Here is a 15,616-nt window from a genome sequence, read left to right on the forward strand (position 1 = left end):
CTTGAGAACTCTGGACTATTGAGCAATGCTCAGCTGGGCTCCAGACCGCTTTGCAGCACTGCATTAATCACTACCTCAGTTTTAGACCATCTAAAGGAAAAAAACAGAACAAAGTAGATGTAGTACCTTGATTTTATTAGACCTGTCCGCAGTGTTTGACACGGTCGACCACCATATTCTATACATGGATTCCATAACCTAGGATTTTATGGCTCAGTCCTTAAATAGATTCTGCCCTTCCTGACAGAGCGATCCCAACAACCTTTGTCTTCACAAGCTCTCCCTTTGAATTGTGGGGTCCCAAAGGGATCTGCATTGTCACCCTTACTGTTTAATTTGTATATGTTTCCTTTAATAGCGGTTATTCATGAATCAGGATTTATCTCCATTATTTTATGCAGATGACACCCAGATTTTGGTAGGTCTGGAGGAGGGTGTTGCCAACTTGTTCGACAGGATTTAAGATTACCTGGTCTTTATTAAGTGTTGAATGGAATCAAATTACTTAAAGATCAATCCAGATGAAACTGAGATTTTAATTGTGAGGCGAAATATATCATCTGGTCTTCCCTATGTTGGCCAAACACCTATGGCCACTGCCCAAAGCCCACAATGCAAATAAATAATATGGAAAATATCTTGGACAACAAACAGACACTGAAAAGTCCAATTGCATCAGTCGTATCTTCTCACATAGATTTTAATAACAGTATATATTTAGGACTTTCAAAACCTTTTCTATCACGACTACAGAGAGTTCAAAATGCTGTAGCATGAATGCTACTGAAACAAAACAAACACGATAACATCACACTGCTATTGCGACCCTTATATTGTCTAACAGTGGGAAATCAAATTATATTAAAAGTATGTGCCTCGTCTTTATAAGCCATAAACATGCAAATTAGAATCCTCGCTCAAAGAAACTGAAAATGCACACATCAACTCGACTCCTAAAATTCAACCAGGATAGAAAGATTGCTGTACCAAAATACCTAAGAGAAAGACACTCCTTTGAGGTTAAAGCTGCAAAATTGTAGCTGTCTCTTCCACCAGCGTGTCATACAGAGTCTAATTTATCAGCTTTTCGGAAGCACCTCAAAATCTTTGTTTTTAATCTTGCTTAGAATAACTATTGCTCTCTAATTCTACATTCATCCCAGAGATAGGGCCATGATTCCGTCAGGTGAATGCCGCGATTTATGAAAGCCCCCTAACATAACATAACATTCCGTAATATAAATGTCAGGAAAAATAGGTTACAAATCCATAGAATGTACAATTGTTTCTGTTGGAACACATGACATACTCCAACACATGCTAGGGCGCTAACACCGCGCAAGGATATGTCATAAACATTTTCCTGTTACTTGTGCTCAAAGAAAATAATGGGGCTCTGTTTCAGCAATCTATGCCGGCATTGTCAATGTGAAAATTATTTCACATTAGCAACTAGCTGGGGCGGAGCCAGCCAATGAGGTGGCTAGGAACATGGGCTTGAACCCGCTGGTGTAAGCCTGTGTTCCAAGCTCCCTGATGGCCAGTTCCCCCCGCCTCCACCTTCCACTACCCCCTCCTGTCCCCTTTTTTATATTTTTAATGCCACCACCCCCAAACCTACATTACTGCGGCTGTGTCGGCACTCAACGACGCAGCCGCACCTTCCTCGATGCTCGGAACAGCCATGTTGGTAAAGGTTTTTCCTTCCTACAACGGGACCTTTTTTTTAGCAACCCGGGTTGCCGCTTTGGTAACCCGGGGTGCTAATGGCCTTCACACCCGATCTGGCCTGCTGGATCGGGTGTTAACGCCACAGTAGTATATGTCTGTGCTGACATCCTTTCATGCAGGTGATATCCAGTGAAAATCCATGGAGCCGCTCTCTGCAATGTACGCAACACAAACAGTGATGGAAGCAAGGCTTTGAATCAATCACAACCATTGGCATCACTTTGGGAAACATTCATTCCTTACCTTCATTATCCAAGCATTGAAATCCATATGCACATTAGGTTTGGTCCCCCAGCAAAAGGGGAAGACCAGCCCACACAGCTACTTCAACATCACTTCTACATCACTTCTGCATGAGACTACAAGAGACATTAGACATGGTTTGACATCATCAGCAAGGAGTAGCTAAGGTCTCTAGGCACATCATGCTGGGCTCTCACTTGTAGGAATACCTGTCCAAAGTAAAATAGAGTGACTTAAGCAACACTGAAGAATGATAGACTGAAGGCTTTGAAATAATCATTGCATCCGACATAGATCTAGGCATATCTCCAAACCATTTCTTTCAGCCTGCTATTCCATTACAGAAGAGCAAAAAACATATGCAAGTCAGTCTTGGTATCACCCAAAAAGGGGCTGCTACTCTACGTTAAAGCAAACTTTCTACAGGGGGGAGGAAGGATAGCTCAGGGGCAACGTGTTTGTCTTAGAAGCAAGACAATGCTGTGCAACACAGGCTCGAATCCCTATTCCACGGGTTATAAGTGAACAATAAAAGAAAAACTAAATAACGATATAACTTTTTTAATTGGCCAAATCAGTCATTTCTCCAACACATCTCAGCACTCTTTTGGTCCCAACTAATCTTCGATGCATGCCGGACACAACCTTCCAAAGACTCTTTTTATCATTTCACCTGCAGGTGGCTCTCATTCAACGGGGGTCAAAGCACCCCCACCTTGATGCCCTGACCAAGACCACAAACTCACTGCTAAGAGGTGGTGAGTAAAGCATAGGCGCATTTTCCAGTACATAGGCGTTCAGGCCCTGTTCCTCACTTGTTTATCGGGTGACTGCGGGTTGAGCACCTATCTGGTGTATTAGTAAGAGATTGGGGACCAGGGTTTTAACCTAGATTGCACCTCATCGACTGGGAAGAAACCTAATCTACAGTGTGACCCTTAATTCCACTGGGTCCGATGTTTTGATCCGTTCTACCAATGGTATTTTGAATGCATTCCTTTACCAGTACATTGCAACCTGGTTGGTTTTGGCGCTTTGTTGGCGGAAGCCACCTAATCGCTAAACCATTGGTAGTTTAAAAATGTTCACGAGCAGTGTATGGAGATGGCATGGCAACTTGCTGATGCTTGGCTATTAAATGGCTGAAGCACCAGACGGGCCCTCGTCCTCACGTCTGCTGGCCTGCTGCTGTTGCCAGGGAGTTGTGCGTGCTACCGAAGTAGGATCAAAATGACTGCACTTAAGTAGATACACAGTAGATTTTCATTTGTATGCACCAATACTTTTTGTCAGATGAACTCCTGTCGGATTATTTTTAAAGTCTGTGTGCAGGGTGATATCGCTTTGGTCTGCTTTGCCTGGACCTCACTTTTGGCCACACGGTGCAGTAGCAGGCCGATGGGAGTTGAGAGAGTTGACACCACGGAAAGGATCCAACAAACCCTGCGATCTGCACCCAGTACGGACCACCAACTTCTGATGCCCATGCCTGCTACCTTTTTTGAACCATGTGCACAGTGGGTACTTTACTGCTAGGAGGTCGGGACGCTTTTAAGTGCTTTGGCGCTAGGAGGATAGGAATCTTTTAATAGCGTGTGGGCTGCACTTGGGCACCGTACGGAGCCGCCTGCTTGTTCAGTATACAAGGTAGGGGAGAAAGGAGGCGCATGTTTGGGGTGGGGAGGTACTTATCACAGACACAGGGTGGGAATCAAGGAGGATGAGCTCGAGCAAGGGCGCAATGACACGGACCGGAGCAGGAGATGTGACTGGCAGCTGAAAGGAGTGATGATTGGGGTGCACAGCCCCCGCCTGCCGAGGGTCGGTACAACTCTGACACCTCTGTAAAGGGTGTTAGGTGATGCCCCCTGCTGTTTTCTGGCATGTGCTCCATATCAGCTACCGCAGCTGCACACCGAACCTTCTACTGCTGGAGAAGCGGTATGATGAGCCAGAGTCCCCCAGCTCCACCTATGCTCGTTGCCTGCCTCTTCAGTGGAGAACAACTAGAGTAGAAAGGTTTGGCGGCAGTGAGCGAAGGTATGCCCCACCGTACAACTTCCATTTTCCCAGATTAAGAATGGGAACATCACTGGAATAAAGATACGGGACAGTAAATAATTGCACATGGATGAGAGGCTATTTCTTAAGGCACCTGTGAAGCTTCTGCACACCACTACCAGGCAATAGAGATGGAGCGATCAGCAGTCCCACGAAGGATCCGAGTACTGTGTGTCTGGTGCCGCTGAGATGAACATTGGGGTTAAAGTGTGTTATCAAAACACCAGGGCTCCTCCTGGCACCAGATGTGTTATCCCGGAACCCAAGATGCATATTGGTTGGCAGTTGGAGATGGCACTGGGCAATACATGGAACGATAGACTAGCTGGTTTATGTGCCCACTGCAGAAAGCTATGAAAGACCAACAGAAGGAGCTACTTTGTTTCACATGTTGGGATTTTAGCGGCTCACACTCAGCCATTTAGCCGTTGAGGTAGCTGAAACGAGAGAGTGCTTCAGATGGGTAACTGTAAACTCAGCAATCAAACAGCATCGCACAATAGGCTACATGGGCAATATACTACTTTATTATTAGGCTTACTGTATTAACATATGTAACCGTGTATGATATGTCTCTCACCTCTATATGGTAGTGTGTTAAACCAGGGTACAGGGCGCACCATGATGCATACATGTCAACATTATCGATTCCATTCAGGAGATGCTAGTCCAATCCTGGTTTTATTGCATTCTTGGACATGTAGTCCAGACTTTATAACAGCAACATCTAAGACTACAAGCCCCAGAATGCAAAGTGCAATCCAGTGTTAGACTAGCATCTCCAGAATGGAATGTATCACGTTGACGTGTATGGTGATGTGCTACAGTGTAACTCCCAGTAAACACAGAGACATCGTATCTTGTGTGACGGTTCATGACACGATTTCTGAACGCAGAAGAGAAGAGCGTTTAGATTTTCCATCCGTTGCCTGGCTGCGTAATAGTGCCAAAGAATGCTGGAAAACTCAACCACGAGGGAGTTGTCGCCTGCACAATAGACAAGAGCAAGGGCATTATAATTGCATGGCCAATAGAAGCTTTATATTCCTGAATCTGGATGGGTTAATCCTGCGGCACATGGAGGCTCTTGCATTCCAGCAGCACCCCACCACCCCCAAACCTCCCAGCGTTTACTCTTGGCTGTCTGGTGGTGTCAAAGTGGTACCCGTGCTCTTATCCATTTATTTATTTTTAAACACACCATTTCCTTGTTGCTGACAATCATTTTAAGCACTTTCTTATTTCCAGAATCAAGGAGTTAATAAAGCAATTAAATCATCGTTATGCTTGAAAAAGGGGCTTGCCACCACCTTATCTCCAAGAGTCTTTCTTGTTTTTTTTTAATGTTTAATCTTAGGATCAGGCATACAGAGATCCTTCTATGTTTCCTTACATTCTCAATTTGAAATGTATGTAAGTGCAGGATGCCAAGTTCCCTAATGCAGCATGAGTGATCCTGAAAGATAGAACTGACTCATAATGTCTTGCCTCGCACGACACAGGTAGACATCCCTGTATACTGCCATACATCTCTACACCACAGATGTCATTGGTTTACACAAGCATCTTGTGAATATAATGTGCAAATATGCATGCATCAATAACAAACTATTTTCATATCAACAAATTAGACACATCACAGACTGGGTAGCATTGCAAAGTTAACAAAACAGGTTTATGTGGTGAAGATATATACTGTGGAGTAAACACAGAATGAGGGGCTTTGAAATGCTATTGCCTCTGTCTCAGTGAGACGTGACTTGACTGGCAGTGTGGCTGGTGCTGGGAAGAGTGCAGCTCCCCCCCAGGCACTTTAAAGTAAGGTGAGATGCATTTGAGGCACTCTGATGAGCCAGGAGGTAGGGGGGGGGGCAGTGAGGGTGACGCCTTCCTGTCTAGCAGGACCCCATGCTAATATAACCACATATAATGTATTCATATGGTGTAGCCCAAAGTGCGGGCGGCATTGCTATGGTACGTAGGTATTAATAATCATAGGTAGAAGAGAAGTCTTGCACAGTAAATACGGCATTACATACACTAGGCCCAAATCCACAAGGCCACAGAAATCTCCAGTGATGCCTGGGCTCCAATGCGGACAGTTTGCATCCGCACCCGCCACACTGTGTATTAATTGTTCTTGAAAGTGTTGCAAAGATGTGTCATTCGCCCAAGAGGAATGTGCTCTGCAAGGCCACAATCAGGGTCCAGCGCCTCATTTTGGCCTAAGCATGACTGCGGCCCATTCCCAAGTGACCACGAGTTATAGCCCATATAACTGACTAAACCCTAAAATACCTGAATTCCATGTCAACAGGTGCCCTTTGACCACCAACCCCAAAATAGCAAGTCCTGAAATGTTCAAAGAGGATGGACAGGGTGTATCTTTGAAGCGACAATTATGTGATTTGTATTGCGAGGTGCTGGGAGGGATACATTATAGTTAAACATGTGTTTGTGTAGGTTAGAGTGCCCTGGAAACTCCTGTGTGTCTGTCTAAATGCCTGCCAAGTGCACGGTATGAGTGATAAACAAGCTGTATTGTAGGAGTATAATTAATTTGTTTTCTGACCTTCAACATGAGAAGAAGATGAGCCCCGCAGCACAGCATATGGGTAAAGGTAGCACCTGTATAGGGTCCATCCAATCAGCCGTGCAGGTTTTTACTGTATGTTGTTGTGTCACTATGATGCTGTGTACCTTCAAAAATGTCTGCTTGTACCTCTCTTTGGCAGAACGTTCTTAGCAGCAGAGTTCTTTGCTGTTGCTCTCATATGCGTGTGAGATTAAACTTGTTATCCTTAAAAGATCAACTTGGGCCTTTCTTCCCTAGTGAGTTGCATTCTCTCTGGTGTGAGCATTCAAGGGCGTGCCTTCAATTGGCAACCCCAATGTAATCCCAGCACCCCCGTACCTGCGGAGGCTTCCAGGCTGCTTCTCCAGAAGGAGCCACGTCCACCTACAGCGATCTGCCCCGAAAAAGCATGTGTTCCGAGTGATTTAGCAGGAGCCATTTTAAGAAAAGTATTCTCTGCTCTCAGAAGCGGGGCACAGCACTGAGGAGAGTACAGGCCGGTCTTGGAACCCTGTGACGGAGGAGTTCGGGTGAGAACGCACATGTGAGTAGACTCTTGTAAGAGATAACAAGTAGGGGAAAGATGTATGGGGAAGTGTGAAAGGTGTGAGAACGTGGAGAGCGAGGTTATTGATGTGACATGGATGGGGTAGGGTTATTGTTTGTAAAATGTGCATTATTGGTTGAATGGTTCGGTAAAGTATTATAAGGTAAGGCACTATGAGGTAAGGCAGGTATCCTCTCCTCGTAAGGGGAGGGATGGTGGTACCACGAGGCAAAATAATATTTAAAGGAGGTATATAGAAATTAAAAATAGTGGTCTCATGTAAGTGGTGACCTGGAACAAGTAGTGGTTGTTAGTGTAGTGTGTTGGTTTAATCTATGGTAGTTGTGTTTCTTGGGTGAAAAGTAGGCCCTATAAGGGGTTGTAATTGTGTACGTTGCGGTGTGGTGTGGTGCTGCCTGATTTCCTGGAGCGGCGTGGGTGCATATGGAAGGGTGAGAGAGAAGGGTGGGGTTTGATTCTCTTGTTTTTTGTTGTTACAAGCAAGCAGCAGCATACGCACCTATTAGAGGGATTTATGTGGGGTCAGTAAGAAATAGACATCACTAGCATGGGGGAGGATCACCAATAGAACACATGTACAAGGCCCTGCCACTGTATCATGACAGGGTAGAGAAATATCATTAGCGGTGGATCGTGGAGACAGGGGGAAGGGGGATGCTCTGCCCATGGCCAGGGCAGAGGTTGCACAACAAGAGCATCTGGGAACACATGTCCACATTTTTAGTAGCAAAACATAAGGGAAGCAGCTACAGATGAGAAAAAGAAATTCTTGATCTTTGGCCTATGTTCAAAGATGCAGAGGATCAAGGGAATGGAGTGGAGGTGCAGAGACAGAGAGATGGGAAGTGTGGAAAGGAAGAAGGAAACGGTAGGGTGCCAGTGGGGGGTAGGGGATTATATCCCTTGACAACATATCCCAGCAAAGGATACACTAATCCAAGTTATGTACCCACTGAGGTAGAGTCCCCTGCAGGATCAGTAACACCACGGGCTACCGCTCCCCCACCTCCATACTCCCACCCACCTGAAGTACTGGCATCGACGGTCACAGGTCTATGGAGTTTGAGGATAGGTTGACAGGATTACTAGCAGAACTGCAGAGGATACAGACATCCCCAGGCACACTGAGGGACATAAGTGCATTGAGAGAAGGATCGGGAGAGTAGAAATCAGGGGAAGTACTGCTCAAGATGGATACTGAAGGTATAAGACGTGTAGGTGTGAGAAAGAAAGGAGCCCATGTGGGTGGATTATCTTGGGAGAGGAGAATGCAGTGTTGTGAGAGAATGTGGAGGAAGGGGATGCTGGTACATTCACAGAAGATCCGAGTGAAGAAGGGAGGGATGAAGAGGCAGCTGAAAATACCCCCCAAGCAGAAGGTATATGGGCAGGGGGCAGATTGAGGAAGAGGGCCAGCCGGATCGCATTAGTAAAGAAAAGAGGGGTTGTGAAGAAGGGTATGGGACGTAGAGCAAAAATGCTGATGCCCCTCATACATAAGGGGTAAGGGAGGACACATTATGTGCCCCGGCCCCAAATGGATAAGAATAATTTAATTAAGGGTCTCCCACAGCTCGCAGCAGGGGCGAGCAAGTGGATATACAAATTCGAAAAACAAACATCCTGGGTGCCCCTGGCAATAGGTGGTCTTAAGAGCCTATTGGTTGCCATAATTGGGGATCAGGCTGGGGAGGTGTGAGTTAAGGCCAGATACTTGGGAGTAAGCCTGGGGGATGATGCACATGATGGAGCATCATTTAATGGAGTTAGAGCAATGTTATGGGATGCACTACAGATGGCCTTCCCGGACTCTCCCAATTTACAGTATTTCATGGGGGATGATGAGGACCCAGCTAGATTTATTCTCAAAATGCAAGAGAAATGGAGAGCAGAGACAGGAAGGCCATGGTACCAATCAATACCATTCTTCTATTTTATCGTAAAGAGGAGTTTGCTGAAGGAAGTGCAGAAGGCACTCAATAAGATTGTGGGTATTGAGGCAAAGGGATGGCCAGAAATACAGAGCATAATAGTGCATCATTGTAAAAGGATCAAGGAGTGGGAGAGGGAAACAGTGCAAAGGCGTCAGGGAGATGAAGAGAAGTTGATGGAGGAAAAATTGGCAAAGGTGGCAGTTCAGGTGCCTGTGCTGATGCCCGTACAGGTGGAAGGCATAGAGAGCACCCAGAAAGTTGTGAGTGCCACTATTGCGGTGCTCTGGGCGGAAGGAGGACAAGGACAGTAGGGCAAGGGCAACAGTACCCTGGCACACAGTGGCTGCAAGGTGGGCCAAAGCGAGCAAGAGTGGGATTTCGAGGAGCAAGAGGAGGAGGGTTTGGCCTCAGGGGAGGTGGGTCCGGACAGTCTCAATGTTAAAATTGTTTAAGGTGGGGCATTTCACAATGGAGTGCAGGAGCAGGTCCGCAGTGGGTATAATTATGGGCTGCAGCAACAGGGCCAAGGGCCCCAAGGACCTCAAGGATTAGGGGACCAGCAACAGGGTCAAGGGTATCAGATCCAGGAGTATGCACAGTGGCAATACCAAACATATAATCAGCATCCCCAAGTGCCAGAAACACAAGCGTGGCACCTGCCGCAGCAACAGCATTGCCCTGGTAATCAGGGTGCCAGGTGGGACTGCCGCTCCCTTTGCGGGAGCAGCAGTAATATGAGGTAGCCCCTTCTCTTTCCCTGGAATGAGTACATATGCCGAGTAGGACAGCCTACAGAGAGCACTCGCGTGTCCTATCCTGTCGACGACTATCCACCCTGAAGAGGAACCATTGGTGGGGGCCGAGATAGAAAATATGCGATTCAAATTTATGGTGGACTCTGGTGCCACTAAATCATGTATCATGGAAGGAAACTTTCCACTATCTGGAAAATATCTTGACATGCAGGGATTCTCTGGGGCTATTTCCAGGGTTCCATACACTGAGGAGTTGGATGTTCCCCTGTCAATTTGCTGAGTAGGGATCTGCTCAGTAAGTTAAACATGACCATATCCTTCACAGATCATGGAGCAGTCTGTTCCACACCTGGGATGTGTGCTGTAAAGGTGATGTTGATCATCCACACAATGACAAGGGAGGTCGTAGTCCCCGGGATTCCTGTAGACCCGGACATGTTTATCTATGGCATTATGGTACTTGTGAAAGTGGTGCCCCAGATTTCCAAGCAATGCTGATGAGTGCCCACTGATTTCATTTTTCGCCCAGCTGTGTCACCCGAAGTGGTGGCAGGAACAATATTATTGTTGGACCTACAGGGGTTGCTGGATTTGGACAGAAGGATTGTCCTATTAGGAATTGATAGGGAATGGGTGTGAGTGGCCCACAGTGCTCTGTGTAGACCCAGCAGTGCAGATTAACAAGGTGACGGATGATGATCTGTTCGAGAATGACGACAAAGAGGGGGAAATTATACTAGCGATTTGCATGATACGTGACATAGTGATACAGTACCGAAGAGTTCAGTGACCTTTAATGGCAGCAGTAACTCCATCCTCATTTTTTGATGAAGATTGACAGCACATGCCCTCACATTTGTGGACTACAAATCCACATGATGTAGGGTTATTGAAAGATGCAACACCTGTGCGTATAACCCTGAAGCCAGGTGCACTGCTGCCCAGGGTAAGACAATATCCACTGCCAATCGGATGCCCGTACGTCAATTTGATGAGTAATGTGCTTAGTGCAACTATTATAAAAAACACTGTGAATGCTATGAAATTTCAGCATGTTTCCGGTGTTTTAAGCAACTACAATTAGACAGCAACATTTAAAGGTACTTCTTGTAGACACAATGAGTATTCTCTTTACTGTTGATATTGTTTTCTGTTTTTCTTTTCCTGTTTGGAAATATCATGCCAATTGACGAGTATATGTCTATTCAATTCATCAATACAGTGAGAGACTTATTAATATTAGTAAGACAGTTAGTATATGAACATGTTGATCCTACAGTTTGTGAACATAGTGTCATACATAGTAGGAACAATATAAACTGCAAATGCTTAGTAAGCTCTTTATGGTAATATCAATAATGGTTTCAACAGAATAGAAACTGTTATAGTGTACTAACCCAGTGACTTGAACAATCACTGTCTACTCTGCTGGGGGCCTTGGAAGTGATTATATTGTGCACTTGTCCAATCTAAGTTCTACTAGTATATACTGTCTGATATAGACAAAAGCGTCAATCACAACTAGGATGGACTATCACGATGTAATGGGTGACACATTCTTATTGGGTAGATGCTGTTCAGAATTGTTACCTCAAAAAGACATACATTTCTTCATCTCTGTTATAGCTTTTAGGTGTTAATGTTTCCATTTTAATGATCAGCCTTGATTCTAAACATCTCAGCTTTTTAACCCTATCACCTTTTCGGATGTGTGCCTTGGCATGTGCCAATGCTCCAGATTTCATAAGCTTGACATCACTATGATGATGGCTTTTGAAAGGAACTTTAAAATGGTGTAACACAACTATATTAATTCAATTAGCACATTATTTTTATTATATAAAAAGATTTCATACTCAAAATACTGTGATACAAAATACACAGGCATAAGAAAAACCCCAAAACCAGGTTTTTTGACAAGACGATTACATACAGTACACAAATACAGAATGAAAAAACAACCAATTTGTATCAAAACAACATTTAACATACACAACAACACATGCAAAATGCATTTGTTGCATTTAGATATAACCCAACATGTTTCTGTCTGTTGATTCCTATGTGTCTGACATTCAACAGGGGTAGCTCTTCATAGTATTTATAAACAATCATCCCTTCCAGTCCTGATGAGGGGCGTAGATCTTAAAATGATCTTCAATGCAATCTATAAAAACATATAGATATATTAAAAAATGTCAGACAGAGTCAGACAGAATTCCAACATTATAAGCAACATTTCATATTGTTGTTTGTAGCTGACCGATCTAGTGTCTATAAAATATTTGCTGGCCAATAGACCTGATTTGTGTCGAATTATGGTATAGAGGGAAATAACATCAAGGGATGGCATGATGTATTGCTGCTCCCATTTTATGTTAACTTTCACCAGTAAGTCAGATGTGTTTCTGATATAGGAATTGAGAATTTTAACAAAAGGTTGTAGGCACATATCCAAAAATATAGAGGTGTTTTCCAAAGTGATCCCATGAATGAGACTATAGGGTGACCTCAGGGTTTGGAGTGGTTCTTACGGATCTTGGGTACTGGATAGGGAATAGGTGTAACTGCATGATTATTTCTGAGAAAAAGGAATGTCATCTCAGTCCAGTATACCTCTTCTTAACCAATTGTTTAGAAGTTCATCATAGATTATTTAAGTTTCTGAGAGTTCCTGTTCCATTGTTATTTGATATTCATTGGTACTTGATAAATGCTTGGTGGCTTCAGTCGAGTATAAGATTTTGCCCCAGATGACTGCTCCTCCTCCTTTGTCCGCTTGGTGACTCACTATATCTGTAGAGGACTGTAACTCTTTTATGGCTTGTTGTAGTGCCTGATTGAGATCTTGTTGTTTCACTGGGATATTGTAACTAAGTTCTGTTGGTATTAATGTTTCAAAGACATGTATGTTTTCATTGATAACATTAGGACAAAAAGTGGGTTTAGATCTTAAATAGCTTTCTGTACTTAAATCTGTGTGTATTCCATATTTGTCCAAAATGCCCTTCGCACTCAGATCTGTGATTTCCAAGTCATCATATTGGATACTGTCCAAACAAGTGAGAACTGTCAGATCTCCCACTGATAGAGAGCTTGCTTGGTTCCTCTCAATGCATTATTTGGATGTTGATTTATCAATTTTAGTCATGTGGAATTTAGCCAACATGAGCTTTCTCACAAATTTGTACGGATCTATCCTTAATTCTGTAAAGTCAAACAGGGCCACTGGTGAAAAGGAAAGTCCCAATTGTAACACTGACTGTTCTGCAGGAGTGATGTTCCTCTGCGACACATTGAACATTTGAACTTTTAGGTCTTCTGTTGTTGGCCTTTCACCCGGGATCTATGGCCCCTTCCATATCGAGACATACGATTTGATGTTTGGTCCTCAAGTTGATCGTTTGCCTCTTCTTGTGATTTTCTTGTGATGTTGTCTCTTCCTCCTCCTGGTGGTCTGCCCCTTGCTTTTGAACTCCTCCAAGAAGCTTAAACGCACTGTCCTTATTTACTTCATTATCTCTGGATTCAACTTCGGAGCTGGTGGGGTCTTCTGACAATGTAGATGGTTTGGGGAGCTGGATTTGCTTGTTATTCAATCTTTGTTTGATAGGATCATCAAATCTTTTGGCAAAGGTGTAAATTCGGCCCTGATCATAATCCTGTTCATCTTGTTGGAACTTTTGCTGCTTACATAGTTTAATTTCACTTTCAGACCTTTCTAGGTTTTCTTCCAGTCTTCCGATTTTCTTTTTGCATTCATCTACTTGAGAGGAATTGAACAATTGTTCCTCCATTGTTTCAATTTCCGTAATTAACTTTGGCGTATCACTTTTTGCAAATTTAACCAATGTTGCCATCATACCAAATGAACAATTATTAGTATGTTCTGACCATTCTTCATGTAATATTGGATCAACATCATTGTATGCCAGTATTGTGAGGATTCTGAGTCCTCTAGGATTTCTCTTTGCTTCTAAGTAAGTTTGCAACGTCATTGCTTCCAACCACTTACTTACTTCTCGTTTTTTAGTTTTTCTAATTTATCAATTTTCTGTTGAGTGGTCAGTCCTGCTGACAAAACAGTAGAAGCATCTTTGTTAATTGGGTTAATGCCTCCTTTAGAAGTACTAGTGCTGCTCCCTGTCGTCTTGCTTCAACTTGTCCCGCCATGTCAATTTGCTAGTGATGTATCACTTGGGGTTCCGATTAAATAACCCTAAAGAAAAATTGACTTAACAATTGCATTAATGAAAGTCGCTGGTGAAGAACTGTTATTTATCTTCACTATTGAACACAGTTGCCATTGTTGTTCACTGTGCTGCTCGACTTTCAGTTAATTCCCCACTTGTGTATGTATATATATATATATATATATATATATCACTAACAGAAAACATTGTTAAATGGATGTTATGGTTAAGTTGCACTACTAAAATACCTGTGAAATTCAATGGAAAAACATTGTTACAGGAACGTTATGGTTACAGGTAAAACTGAAAAACCCAGAAGGTCGACGGTTATGGTGAGATAAGCAACCAGAACTTGTGCCACCAGTGTGCACTGCAAGGACTACGAGCCATGACATCAAAGATGCCATCACAAATCTCATTCATGATATCACTGATGGCATCACATGTGTGGCTCCCTTTGTTTTCTTCACTACCATAAGTAGGGCAGGTGCTTTTCTTCACTAACAGCCAGGAACAAACTATTCAAAAGGTTCTATATTTGTGTACGGCACCCTTCTCATATGTTCTTACACTACTTTCTTTACGGTTCACTCACATCATATGATACATATACATATAGGGGAATAGGAAAGCATAAAACACAGCACTGGTTTCTGTGCATGAAGATAATCAGTTATGTTATGAACATTTTCTGGTAATACTGCTCCTTTTTAGCTTACTTTAATTCACTTGTATATGGTCATGTTTGTATGCATTGTGGTGTCGTTATGGTTTCTGTGCAGTAGTGCAATTATGTAGTTATAAAGGCAATGGTAGCTACTTCTTACATGCTTCACAGTACCCGACACTCTAAAACAAATGCATTCAGGATTTCACTATGTAACATTGAAAGCTTTTGAAGGTTACACTTCCATGAGGTATGGTGCAAACAATGGCTACGTTTGCACATCAGTTCCTTCATGTACAGTGAAGAAGTGTGTAATACAATGGTGTGTACAGCAATGCATTCCTCCATGACCTACTTCTCTCATGATAGTTCTTCCATTATTCTTTGATAGTTTTCTCCCACCATTACAATAACAATCCTTTGTGGAGGCTTCCTATTAAAACTAAATGCACGTGTGATGTCATAAGTGATGTCATGAATGAGATTTGTGATGGCATCTTTGATGTCATGGGTGTTAGTCCTTGCAGTGCACACTGGTGGCACGAGTTATGGTTGCTTAGCTTACCATAACTGTCGAATTTTGAGGGGTTTTCGGTTTTACCTGTAACCATAACGTTCCTGTAACAATGTTTTTCCATTGAATTTCACAGGTTTTATAGTAGTGCAACTTAACCATAACGTCCCTTTAACAACCTTTTTTGTTAGTGAATTTCATAGGTTTTTAGTAGGGCACTTTAAGCATAACATTGCTTTAGGGTTGTTTTTTCAGTAAAGGAAAAAGATTTTTAGTAACATATGTAGACTTCATCTGGTTGGCGTATGTGCAATTAGACGGCAAACATCCGTAGGACTCCATTAGTGACCGCATGTCTGCATCTTCAAATGCACT

Source organism: Ambystoma mexicanum, chromosome 2q (genome assembly GCF_040938575.1).
Source record: "Ambystoma mexicanum isolate Mex_15411 chromosome 2q, UKY_AmexF1_1, whole genome shotgun sequence".
Taxonomy (NCBI): Eukaryota; Metazoa; Chordata; class Amphibia; order Caudata; family Ambystomatidae; genus Ambystoma; species Ambystoma mexicanum.